Raw genomic sequence first — 13,935 nt, 5'->3', positions numbered from 1 at the left:
GGCTAAGGTGGTAAAATTATCCGTAAAAGTGTTAGCCTTGACCCTTTTCAATCATTTGTGTGCACTTGTTTTCTTCGTTACCTTGTCAACTTCGGAATGCCAAAATTTCTCTCAACACTACCGATGAATTTTAAGTGCTTACTGCTAATAACCCTAAACATTAAGTTCTTGGTATTCAAAGCATTGAATTTGGATAAAGTTAACAACACCTACATCAATAAACAGTAATAAATAAACCACACTGAAATACTAATGAATCTTGGTTTTAATATCTTCAAATATTTTACCATAGTACATACAGCGGGCCGAAAAAGCTCGAGAAATGCATAATCAATTTAAAATCATAACATTAATACCTCGAAGTGATTTAAATATTTTAAAGATAAATCTCGAAAGCAACACCCTGTTTGTCTTGTATTTGGTTGAACCACTGCTATTTCTAAATTAGTCTGAAGGTATTGAGAAAATTTAGTATTTTGTTCTGTTGTTGTAGTTAATTGTTTTATAATAAGGCAAGCAGCTTTACCTGTTCATTGTCATCAATGTAAATACTTCCGTATTCTCGGCGTCAAAATATAGCTATAATGCAAGTAAACACTGTGCTTTACTATGAATACATATTAAAAACAATATTTGCCGTCAGTTCTTGCAGGGAGAACAATCTGATAGCGTCAGTTATTGTAGACATAACTAAGGGAGCAGACTTACACCGGGAGGGGGACACCTGAAGCTGATTTATTACGAATATTGCCTGGGCTCATGCGTCGCTTTTTTTTTTTACCTGTACAGGGTTTGGCGTGTGGCGAATGGGCGTATACAAGGCGACACATTTAAGATCATCGAACACAAGACGCGGTACGCTGAGCTCGTCCGTAGAATTACCCTATCACTGTTTAAGAAGGGCGGGCATTAAAGTGCTGGAAACAATGCACGAGATATCAGTCATTAGTGTATATATGCATGTTTTTTTGTATATATAGAGTAAACGTTCTTACGCCAAATTGGTAGCAAGCGTTTAAAATCAAAACAAATCATCAGAAAAGAGGCATATCTTCGTAATTCTATATCGTCGATTGAGATTCTTTTTATTGCTAGGCAAGCAATTTGTAGATTGATTCTGTATGTGAAAAGCATGTCATCAAGGTTGTACCTGATACGACACTTAGCTAACGGGATACGGTGTTGTTGATAAAACATTGTATGTGTTGTATAAAATAGGCCAATAAAAATAGAAATTCAGGATTTGGAGGAACACTTAGAGCGAGCATGGAATCAAAGTTTAAGTGTCCCGGGACAGTCCACGCATCCACCCTACTAACGACTTCATCATCAGGTTGCATGCGTGCCAGGGACTCTGGATTGGAGTCAAGATCATTTAGTTAGAATATTGATACCAATGTGAAGACTGCCTATATCGACATTAGAAGGCAGCTAACGAGCTGCATGTTTACTTTAATGTTGAGATTTCTCTAAATGGTATCAAGACATGTCGCCCCAAAAACAAGTCGCCCCCTATTATCTCAAGACAGGTCGCCCCCTGTCAAGACAAGTCACCCCCTACATCAAGACAAATCTTCATCAGAAGAAAAATAATGAATAAAAATAACAAATAATTTGTTGTTTGATGCTATTTTATTTATTCCAATTATAAGAATTATGTACTCATATACCACTGATAGTCACTGATAACTTATACACTGTCACTGGTTTCCGTAGATGTGTCCACATTTCTTCAACAGTTCACGGAGATGGTGCCGTCGCTGTAGTTATCCCACAAGTCGTTGATTCTGCTCTGCAGTAGTCTGGTTGTCTTACGCTGAAATCTTCTTAGTTTTCCCTCGCTGACCATCTTCATCTATACAGGCAGTAGGATGGCTTCTTTGTGTAGAAGAATGACAAGGGCGTAGAATGAAAGGTTTGACTTCTGGGCCTTTCTATTTAGTCGGTGGTGCCATCCTTCTACGTCGTTGTTGGTCCGGATCGAAAGTCTGTGAACGCTCCAAGTTGCGGGGGTCCAAGTAGTGCTGGTAATCCACGTTGTCTCGATGTAGCTCATGAGCTGTCCAGTTCGGTCGGTGGTTACTGTGTTCTTCAGGGCTTCGAATGTTGATGGTATCTGCTCGTGGGGAAGGAATGGTAGTGCCAGTAGCTTGCGGATAAACTTGTATGTGTCGTCTCGCTGGGAATACTCAACCTGAAATTTAAAATTTAGAGTATAAATGTTTGAGCTACTATAACATGTATAATACACAATATTTCTTTAGAATCTAGATGTATCGAGGAGAAAAAAAACCCAGAAATAACTCGTAAAATTTAGTTATATATATAGTACAAGCTCTTGAACGTGACACCAAACAGCTTGCCCCCAGTGGAATGCGCAGCCATGGATGCTGATCTCGGGTAACACGGAATTTGCAGCTCTCCACAACCCTTCCTCGTAGTCCAGTACTAGTTGTTGCGTCGCTGGTGGTGTTGGTAGTATGGAGATAATTTGTCGGAGAACCTGAAATATGAAGAAAGATAATTAACTGAAAGCCATGAAAAAAAGTAAAAATTGCAATAAAATGATATTATATGATATTAATAATATTGTGTGTCCTAATGAGAAAGTTACTAGTTAGTCTGGTAGTTAACAAATAATGAGTTGATTAGAAAATCCTTCGTATAAAATTAAACATACTTGCTTTTTTATAATCCTTCTTCCTTTTGCCTGACATAATAACGAATATCCCGGGGAACTGCTTCATGTCGTCGTTGGCCTTGGCAAAGAAGTGTATGGACAGAAGTTGGTAGAAGGGTTTGCTGACAATCTTGAAGGTGCCGTCGATGAACCAAGTCTTTGCAGAGGATAGTAGCTGTAGTTGGTGGTCAGTGGCGAATAGTAGATGGCGATTTTCTCCCACGGAGACGTCCCCTCGGTAAAAGTTGTCGCTGGTGTGGCGTTCTAGGAAATCCGCTTCAATGTCGAAGTTTACATCTTTTTGTTCGGCTGGACGGTCTGCTTGTCGTCGTCGGTTGGCGCTTCTAACAATGTGGTTGTAGTTTGGTCGTGCGAATTCCGGTTCTCTGGAGTCGGCAGTCTCCTCCATGACTTTGTCGACGATACTTGGTGCTGATGTAAAGATGTCGCGCTTAGCTGTGTCTATGACCTGCTGCATCAAACGAATAGAGGATAGTACACCGGGCTTGGATGTATGGGTGTGTGGTTTGCCGTTTGTAGTGAACATCTCTCCTTGTTGGTGAACATGGGCGGGACAGGTTGTTGTTCGGTTTCTGACGCTGCACCTCCAAAGGACTGAGTTTTCACGGTTTTCCTTCTTGCATACGAATGTGAAGCCATCGCTGCTAACTAGTTTGCGTTTCCCTCGCTGAGTGGTTCCCTCGGTGACTGTGAAGGTGACGACAGATTCGTGGGAAGATAATTCCACTGGGTTGGCGCTGTCGGAGATGGAATTCTCGGAATGTAGACTGGGCTCCGCGTGTGGTAACCTGTCGATGTTGAGTGTATCGTCTGCTGTTGTTGGATCAGCGATGCGGGTCGTTCAGCAATGGGTTGCGTGTTGTCTGCGTAGATGACAGTTGATTGGTCTGTGTAGGGGATAGTTGCATCGTGGAGGCAGTCTTTGCATGTGAATCGAAGATTCCCGGACCCTTTGCTACGTCGAAATTCATCTCTTGTAATTCCTGAAAATTAAAAAAAAAGATTAGATTTCTTTACCTGGCACTGTTTTTAAGCATAACAATAAATTCGGAAAAAATTAAAGGATTTGACTGCATAAACAATATTCAAATATATTCATTTTACCTGAATTACAAGTTCTATGTTGTTTCCGGACACAAAAAATACAACAAAGAACTTCCTGTCGTTGTCGGAGCACGGAGTTGCATACAAGACATAGCGCAGCCATGGTTGAATGTGGTATGACCTGTAGATGTCCATACGACTTATTTATGGTAAGATTTAGAGATTGGGTGTAGATCACACTCAGCCACTGGTGTTGTTGTCATTTTCATCTTGCCGACAGCCAAGCCAATTACGAGCTGTGTTAAGTTAGTACAAACAGTGATTGGGCTCACATGGCTTCAGTGTTGTTAAAAGAAGGCGAGAGAAGGTGTTGTTATAAGAAGAACAGAGTCGTCGCCTAGGTCAGGAAATGTTTTCTAAAGTAGAGCCATTTGATGTATTAAATATATTATTTATAACAACAATATATTTAAAATTCTGTAACGCATAACACTCATTATATTTTGGGGTGGCGAGTGGTCTTGATATATGGGGGCGACTTGTCTTACGAGAAGGGCGAATTAACTTGCATTCCTCTAAATGCACCACACCTTTTTTTTTTTAAATAGGACATGTTTCTGCAGTGCAAGATCAGAGCAATGCGTACGAGGTGGCTAATATTATAGAAATCCCTGTATTTCGGATGTATTGGTATTCTTCTGACTTCGAGTTTAATATAACTCCAAATGATCTTGCTGCACATATCATTTCACATTTCGCCGTTCCTTGATTATTTTTTAACTGAACATACCCTTCTTTATATCCTGGTACAGAGAAATACAAATCTATTACCGCTTGTTTAAGGCTATCGAAAACATCTTATCTTGATTTTTTCTTACAACGACACAAGCATGAACAGCTTTCAACCAAGCTGTATGATAAACGTAATGATTTCAATTTCTTTATTGTTAAACTTCCATATGTGGATAGCTATATCCCTGCATATCCAACCTATTGTATTTACATGTTGATTCGATATTCAAAGGCCTGTTTTCTTTATCATTCTTTCGTGCAAGAATTCATCAATTGATGTGGTATTACTTACTTGGATTGACCAAGGTTTACATGGGGTCGTCGATGAAGCAGAAGACGCTTACTCTTCCGGATTCATATTTTGCTTTGGTTTTATGGAATTTGAGTTTGGACTTTGTTTACATGAATTTTTGATATTTTTGTGATGAATTTTAAAGGCCATTAAGATCCTACAATGTTCATATTAGATATTCAGATGAATGAAGGATGCGTATCACATATGGTTTTTTTTTATAGATTAGGAATATCGAGGAGCTTGGTCATTTTCAAGATGAAATAAATTTGTACTTTGTTCTCTCAATGTAATAAGTATGATATACCAATAAAGTACCTGCTGTTGGCGAAGCAAATGTATCCGAACCACTTCCGGAGCCTGTGAAAGTAACTGATCCACATACTTTAGCAATGCATGTAGATGATTTGCCACATTTTCCTCCATTACCACATCCCACTTTTAATGTGTCGATCGTTTTACAGTAATTATTACCAACACAGACATCATTGCTGACTAGTTATATCATAAAATCGTGTATGAAAGTATATTTTAAATCAAATTTAAAATTCTACAGTTTTCAGCATTTGTACGTTATCAAAAAAGTATTATTAAAATTTGTCATATTTATTTTCAAGCAGTCAATCAAATTATATTACTTCATCAGTTGATATACCCCGTTAATAAGACCAATGAAATTATTGTATATGATCTTAATAGTTTTGTGTACATTCCAAATTTCAAACTACAATTTACAATGAATAATCAGTTATTCTTGAAAACTTTAATAGAGACGAACAGCTTCTGCATGAACAACAAAACTCTCAAAAAAATCGATATAAAAAAACTACAGGAGCTTTATTATTCGGAAAACATTAGTGTAGCAGACCTAAATGCAAAGTTGAATGAATAGGATCACCGAACAGCATCAACTAGTTGTTTGATATTTGCCGCCAATGCTTGATAACTGACAGCGTTGACACAATGGCATGTCTAAAGTTGCCGCCATTTAGAAAGAATTCATAATCGCGATATATGCTATTTCATTTCCATGGTTCTGGATCGGGGTGTCGTGCCCTATCAATCTTGATAAAAAAACGACATGGTTTATCTATGTCGCCCTTTGCAAGTGAAATCTTAAAGTTTTGAAATTAATAATTAATCTTCACTCAGGTGGACCTCCATGAACCCTTTAATGTTGATCGTATTTTTTCCTAGCTGAGGGTGCAGGTCCCAAGAAATGTTCTAGATCTTTATTTCCGTGAGTCATATCATTAACTGTCTTTACGTACAGCTTAGTGTCTTGTTCCGACGCGATTGTAGTGAGCCAACTGTTGTGCTAAACCGATGACCCTTTTCCCTTTAAGGTAAAGGGTATAATACATTTCCTTCCTATGTCGTCCTTTCATAGAAATATTTAAATTATGAATAAAATAATTTTCAGAGTTGAAATAAGAAATTATACTGTAAATGAATAAGCTTTCAGTTATAATTAGAGGATGTCATTATTCTGTTATCATATATATATATCAATTCCTCAATATTCCATTTTTATGTAACAATTTTAAAAAATGCGGATAGCATGCATGTCAAATATGTTAGTTTGATAAAGTAGTCACTTCCCAACTTGACTTTGCTACATACACACGTATTCTACTTCTCGTATTGCAGTAATTTGTTCTTGATAAAGAATGTAAATTATTAAGTGTTACATTTACCCTTGGGTAGTGCAGGCAAATAAATCTCTGGCATTGTTTAACTCTCCTGGCAATGTATGAAGATGTGAAAATGTTCATGCATTTCAACTTCGATATACCTATTCTTAAATACATTAATCTGTCTATATCTAGGTTAAAACCATTGCATTGTGCATTCGGCTACTAGTATATTGCTTAACGGCTCCAATTTTTACTGGAATTTCCAACAATTTTTATATTGCAGCAATCTATCGAAGTATTTGTCATAATGAAGTAATTAATCATTTAATATTATGCCAATCCGACGCATAATAATTAAGGCGAAAAGGTAGAGAATAATGTTTTATTAAATAAATAAATATTTCATCATATTCAAACAACACAGCGATATCATTTGTTCTTTAGTTCATATAAATAGAATATACAAGAAAATAGAAATAACAGAATAAATATTGCAGCTCAGCCATTACTAAAAAAAGCAACGTGCTTCAAAGCATGCGTGGGAAGGTAGCAGTGAATCGATTAGATCTAAGAATAATTCATAAATTACAAATAAATAAAGCACACGTAGATTGTATTAAGTCAGTAAAATATCATCCGTCATCGTCTTTGATAAACAAATCCTTTTTCATCAGGATGACAAACTTGTATTCACAGTCAACAATCAGTATTGTAGAAACATCCTTGTTAGGACACCAAATGCCAATACAAGTGTAGATAATCCGAGTTTAACACTTCCGTTGTCAGCTGTGAATAAACAATTAACATTTATTTAGATTTTTTTTTTTAAAAAGCCAAAACGAATATGATGTTAGTTTGAAAGCGACAGCTACACAAATGTTATAATATTGCTAACAGGGAAATGTATGTTTTGAACATCATTTATTTCGTAGATAATTTCCAAATCGTTGATGCTGGATACCATTGCGTTTTCGCATTCTGAATGATACATCGCCTTACAAAAATTGGTATCAATTCATCTTTTTGTTTTTGGAGAATTCAAGATTTTACAAAGTAACAAGTTTGTGCTTGTCAAATGTACATTTTGTACCCTATCGTCGTTAAATAAAGGCTGATAATATATAATATAATGACAGTCTGTGCCTTATCCAACAATATTATATATAGGATAATCGAAAATTATTACAATGTATTGTTTTACGTGTCATTAATTAATTGTCTTTGAATAAAGATAATTCTGTATTTGCTATTGTTATTTGAACTTGTTACAACAAAATGCTTCAGTCTCTGAACATGTCACCATGGTAACAAAAATACATCTTTATAGAAAAAATGATAAATTGGTTGTTGTGTTTCGATCAAATGTTACACTCAATTAATCTCCTTTTACTTTAGATAAAATGCAAAATTATGTAACCCAATGTCTCGCATATCCAGTACAACAGCATATTAAATTTCTCGATAAAGACGAAGTCAATTTCGCTCGGGTATTTTTCTCATAGTTGTCACCGTTTTTGAATTCGATGCGCTGGCGACAAGCATATGACCATCAAATCATTACTTCTCTTTTCATTTTGTTAAGAAAACAATATCTTACAAGTATACACCTTGATCACAGAGAATACATTTTAAGACTTAATGATGATTAGTTACAAATTTAAATCCTTTTTCAAATTTAATTTTCAACAACATGCACACATACCATTTTCTGACGCAGCTGTCGTTGTAGCCTCCTGCTTTGGTTCTGTAGACATGAATTGCACATGCAGTGAATTAATTAGCCAAACATCGGGTTATAAAAAAATAATTTATAAACTATTCTAGTTTTGTAATTCAGAATCCCTGCATTGACACATGAAATTTTAAAGCAATGTAATTGCATTCTCGCTAACTCGCAAATATTTTCATTTACAAAAATGGCATCTTTTTATATAACATTTATTTTGAAAATAAGGTAATGAAAAGAAAATTATTCCATAGTGAGATGAAAAGACAGTAGCAGTAGAACCAGACAAAACTTAATTTACAACACTGTTGCGCATACCTAGTTTAGAAAATGTTGCAAATCCATTTTCATTTTTTTCATTTCTTGGATGTAGAAATGTATTTAGCAGTAGGAATTGGACAGTAATTCAGGTAATTTGCGCGTAGAATACTGATACATCAGTTCTTTTGAATTCGAATATCGAACGCCAACATGTGGATTTAATAAGAGATAATAGGTATTACAGATTTGAATGTCACGTGATACGTGATAACGTGCAGAGCTTAACGTGACAACAATTAATATTTATTTTACGTCATTCAAGACACCGTATTTTAATTCACGGATGATGGCAATACATGCCATTGGGCTAAAGTCACACGCAAGATTCAAACTCAAATGAATACAAGCCAATTGCCAATTAGAAGATCAGACGTCATTCTAGAAACGTTCTTTTTTATATATAAATTATGCCCTGCAAGTAAGCAACAAGGCGCAATGTTAATTCTGTATTGATAATACATTCAACGAATAATCGCTAACCCGTCTATCAGACGTCCTTCGAATTATGTTAATAAGGTATGCACTCTATTCATATGAATAGACATTTGACGAAACCTGGTAGTTAAAAGATCTCGCATCGGGACAGATTAATTTTTTAAGAAGATTTCTTAATATCACTGGCTTTGAGATATTAACGAGCCAGACCCGCTCCGTTATAGATATTTTTTTCATATTTTATTGACTGGAAATGTTATTGTATATTAATAGATGATATATAAATAAAGACTTTCGAACTTGAAATTGAAAGGTTACCGGAAAATCTGTACCGGAATTAGTCTCATTAATCAACACCATGATATGAATATTAATGAGGAAATGTCACGTGATACGTTCAGACGCGGTCAGAACCAAAACAAAAAATGAAGGAAGAGGTGAGCAGTACGTCCATGTGACATCGCTTGTTTAGAGATTTTACCTATTAATGCAATCAATACTCTATATATCATGTATGGGAATCATCTAACGTATGTATTGATCACATCTTTCAATGCTTAGATATGACACAAAAACGTGCATATTACGAGAAATACTACGATTAATTGCAAAAATGCCCTCAAATGGGGGCTACGATACGGTAACGAACATATAGAACATCGCGAAATGGATCTATCTAAAGCGAACATTCGGTAATAAGAGTATTTATGAATATGATTTTAGTCATCTTCGTTCTTTTCGCCTCAGAGTCCGTCAAAACACGTTTTCTTCCCCAGCTTCCCTCGCACGCTTTCTGCCATGTTGGAAGACGGAAGATTTTTTGACAGTTCTATGCGCATGCGTCAGAGGGCAGGACTACCCGCATATTTATGAATTAGCACTGAGTCGTTTCGAATTCTTTTTTAAAACTATTCATTACGTTAGATTGGTAGTGATTTACTTTAAGATTGCGGTATTACAGGGTTAATCGGAACTTTTACAACCCGAGAAAAATAGAAAATCATGATTTTTTTTATATAAAATAATATCGGTCGAGGAGTGGGTCTGGCTCTTTAACTCATGATTTGTTTTATTTGACTGCAACTGATTAAAACGGATATGTTACATGTATTTAGGAACTATAAAATGAAATCGTTACGAACACACTTGGCAAGACAAGTACAGGCATTACAAATTTCAGAAATTACTATAAGCAATACATGGCATAGGGACTAGATTACACGAAACACCTCGACATAAATGCGCTCTATCCTGTCATATAATTGTGATATTCAGGGTTGTCTAGCACATTTCATTTTATTTCACTGGTTAAACATATATCTCCTGAAAGGTAAATTACAAGTTATGGATTTCTATTGAATATTTTGCGGTGGTCTCGATGACCGTATTGGGAAATATGTTTTCCTGTTGAGTAAGATGTCGGAAGTGTCTGATAATCGTTAGTACGTTTGTCGGTTTCATTGTTTACATTGTTCACAAATAGGAACGTGACATCACTTTCTTAGATCAACCAAGAGTTAGATGGTGGATGTGGCCGAAAACGTTTACCGTTTTTTCAGGAGTTTGCATATAAATCCTTATATTGTTCATATTTTCTTTTGTTTAAATTAATTGATACATTGTTGATTTTTTGTAGTTTCTTGATTGACGGTCCATACATCATACATACAAATTATACAGATTTGTCCTATGGTAGTTTTTTTCTCAAGTGTAACCTCTGATAATTTGTATTAAAAAGTCTCTAACACTTTGTTCAAAAATGTCGCTCAAGCCAGATAATCAGATTATATACAAATGGAAGAATTGTCAATATGACTACACATTTTAGCCCAGAGATAAAAGATCTCGTTGCACTCATTTACAATCCAGGTTAATTCTATGTTCATTGAGGTCATGCAATATACAAAAATATACACATATATCAAATAGGTATCTTTGATAAAAGGAAATCGGTAACTATATGAAAAACCTAATCTTACCACATGCAGATTTACATTTCCCTGCTGTTCCACAAACTGCCTCTTCTGTAGTACAGGTACCTATCAAATTATATATAGATTGTACATGAAAATAGAATACATTTATACATAGTAACTTATATAAATAGTTGATTTGTCAAAAATGTTTCTTTGAAATTGATCATTACGTTTCAAAATTTATCTAATGATAAAAAATTGCATGATATTAATTTGGTTTTCACTCATTAATCGTAAAACTTATATTTATGAATGAGATGCATACATTTAACATCAATTATCAAATAACATTTCAAAACTTGAAATAACTCTGTGTTGTCAGCACCAATTCTAGATAGAAGTGTATCAACTTAATTCAGAATTGAATTGCAATACACTTGGCTGGTATAGTTCTCTAAAATTCATCAGAACATTTCGATGTATTTAACATAATATTATTGATAATTGTAATATCGCAGACGTCACTGGAACACGAACATTCATGTGCCTAGTATCTCGTCTGGAATTCAGGTGTATGTGTACCTGACCCAATTGTAAAATCTTATCGAAAGTGTTTGGCAAGGCTTAAAGTAATAGAGAATTGAATTTATTTATGTAGTACACGTATATCTTGTCATCTGATAACTTTCCATGTGATTTCATAGACCACTCAAAAGAAATACTCACCAGGGACTATTGCATCTCCAGTGTTGCCTATTTAAATCAGAAAATGAAATTATTTTTATACAAAATCTACTTTAATGAAAATAGTATGAGGCCATTTAACACAGTTTGAGTGTTTGTGTAGTGCATATATATTTATGAATCAAGGAACATTTTTCACTTAAAACTTTTTAGAACAAGTCACGGTCATGTATCTTTATATCTATAATTACGTTTAAATAAATTTACTTACCTTCACATGTCCATTTGCAAGTTTTGTCGTCTGTACAAGTCTTTGTACCACAGTTGGGTGAACCTGAAAGTTAAGAAAAAGTGAAATATATCTGAATACAAAAAAAGGTAAACATGAGATATAAATAATATAAGTATCTTAATTTCCATATTGCAGACTTTTGACTTGTATGTATTTATTCGTACCACACAACCTTCATTTTAAAAATTGCATTTTTATGTTTAATACTAAGACTGATTTTTTCTAGACGTCAGGCAGACGATAGCAAAACAAAACAACCTCATTTAGTTAAATTGCCTTAATTCACTGACCTATTTTGTTATATACCCTTTTTATTTTATTTTTCTTTACTATTTGACCATTCATGACCGAACAGACTTCAGAGCAGTATGAACTCTTAAGAGCATCACATCAAACTTTAACTGATATTCTATTGTTAGTACCCTTTCTGCCTTTTCTTTATCTCTGGTAAATAAACAGGTTGGCCGAATATAATTCCCACCAAATGGTATTCAGATCGGTTTAATTATACATAGTTTGGTTGCACGTTGATATCTAATTGACACAAGATGTGGCTCTTAGTTCTTAGTTCCTTTATGAATATTGTGTCGTGCAGTGGACTAAAATTATTATAGAATAACCTATGAAACCATACATATATCTCACTCTTGCTAATCATAGTAAATGACCACGTTGACAAACTAAGGAATATCGTATGCCATCCCTATGATAACGAATTTGTTGCATAAGAACGTGTTTGACAATAAATTTCTTTTGTCGTGATTTTACAGCTTTGTTTTCTGAATACCTTCGACTTAAGTGAGGCAATTTCTCTCACATCAGTATATTGATATCGGAAGTGACCAGTGGCCATTTTTGTAGAATGAAAATCTCTTAAAATGGTATTGCATGTCACATGCCATTTAAACCGGAATGTATAAACCTAAGTTTTGAATATCGTGCTATTAACTGTTCCAGAGAATAGCGGGTGGTTTGACGAACGTGACTGTGGGCCGTATTCATTCCATTTTCTCAGATTACGGTAAGTTAACTCACATTCTAAGTTAATGCTTTAATTTATAAATGGGACCTATACATATTTATCACCAATATGGATGGTTATAGGGCGTACATGAGGTATATTATCTAATGCCCGGTATCGCTATTCAGATGTAGCCAGTACTATGTAAACAAACTCACCTGTTCGGTGAGTAATGCACGTGCTAGTAGTATGTTTATGTGTAAATAGGCGCCGATCGCATACTCTAGTTGTGAATATTTCTATAGAATTATAATATGTTCTGAACTATAGTTATTATCAGTTAGTATATGTTAGTAGTTATATAATGTGGGTATATATCGTTAATAGTAAATGTGATTGACTATAATTATCTAAGTCCGTAAACGTACGTGATATTTAATATCCAAACTATCCATTAAAATATATAAATATTAAATAAAAATAGATGTTAGGTTATAGTTATTAAATATTGTAGCTTAATGGGCTGAAGACCAACAAGCAACGCTAACCACCTGGCATAGGGCCTAAATCTGAAGGTCTGATGAAGGTGATGGCGAAAGTCTCTGCACATGCCGTTGCGAGGAAGCCATATACTTACCTTGTACAGTGATGGTGATTGATACCTACACTTGAGTTACAAATTCGTTTGATTGGTTGTTATCAAAGTACATCAGCCTGGATGTGAACTACCCATAGTTCTGAGGGTTTTTTGTGAAGATTTGCGAGATCATTGTATTATAAGTTACTTTCCTGCCGGGAGTTTTGTGTTGGAACTGTCCTTGTACCAGCTTACGGAGAATAAAGAGGACATTGAATGTTCTAGCCCTTGCTACAAAGGCTGTAGATTGATTTGTGTAGAGTATTGTGTAAAGGTATAGGAAATACGAATTTAATTATAGATTTGTAGATATTTTCAGGGTATGAATCGTGGAAGTGGATGTAATTTGAGAGAGAGAGAGAGAGAGAGAGAGAGAGAGAGAGAGAGAGAGAGAGAGAGAGAGAGAGAGAGAGAGATATCATTGTTTATGTAAAATAGTGTGAATAAATTGTATATATTGTAAGTAGTTGTTGGGTTTTGCATTGAAGAGTCTTTAC

The 13,935-nt window shown here is 35.0% G+C and overlaps 1 long non-coding RNA gene and 1 pseudogene across 1 annotated transcript; both read right to left on the bottom strand.

Annotated features, from left to right (window-relative positions):
* Positions 1-1,732: 1,732 nt before the first annotated feature.
* On the bottom strand, positions 1,733-3,227 carry LOC132564962 (uncharacterized; annotated as a pseudogene).
* Positions 3,228-7,138: 3,911 nt separating this feature from the next.
* LOC132564961 (uncharacterized) lies at positions 7,139-11,611 on the bottom strand. Its single transcript, XR_009554914.1, has 4 exons — positions 11,591-11,611; positions 10,928-10,987; positions 8,169-8,210; positions 7,139-7,252 (listed from the first exon to the last, which is right to left on the bottom strand). It is a non-coding gene; the product is annotated as an uncharacterized LOC132564961 (long non-coding RNA).
* Positions 11,612-13,935: the final 2,324 nt, after the last annotated feature.

Source organism: Ylistrum balloti, unplaced genomic scaffold (assembly GCF_031769215.1).
Source record: "Ylistrum balloti isolate Yb309-2 unplaced genomic scaffold, AGI_CSIRO_Ybal_v1 Utg373316, whole genome shotgun sequence".
Lineage (NCBI taxonomy): Eukaryota > Metazoa > Mollusca > Bivalvia > Pectinida > Pectinidae > Ylistrum > Ylistrum balloti.
This window is presented reverse-complemented; position numbering and strand designations above follow the sequence as displayed.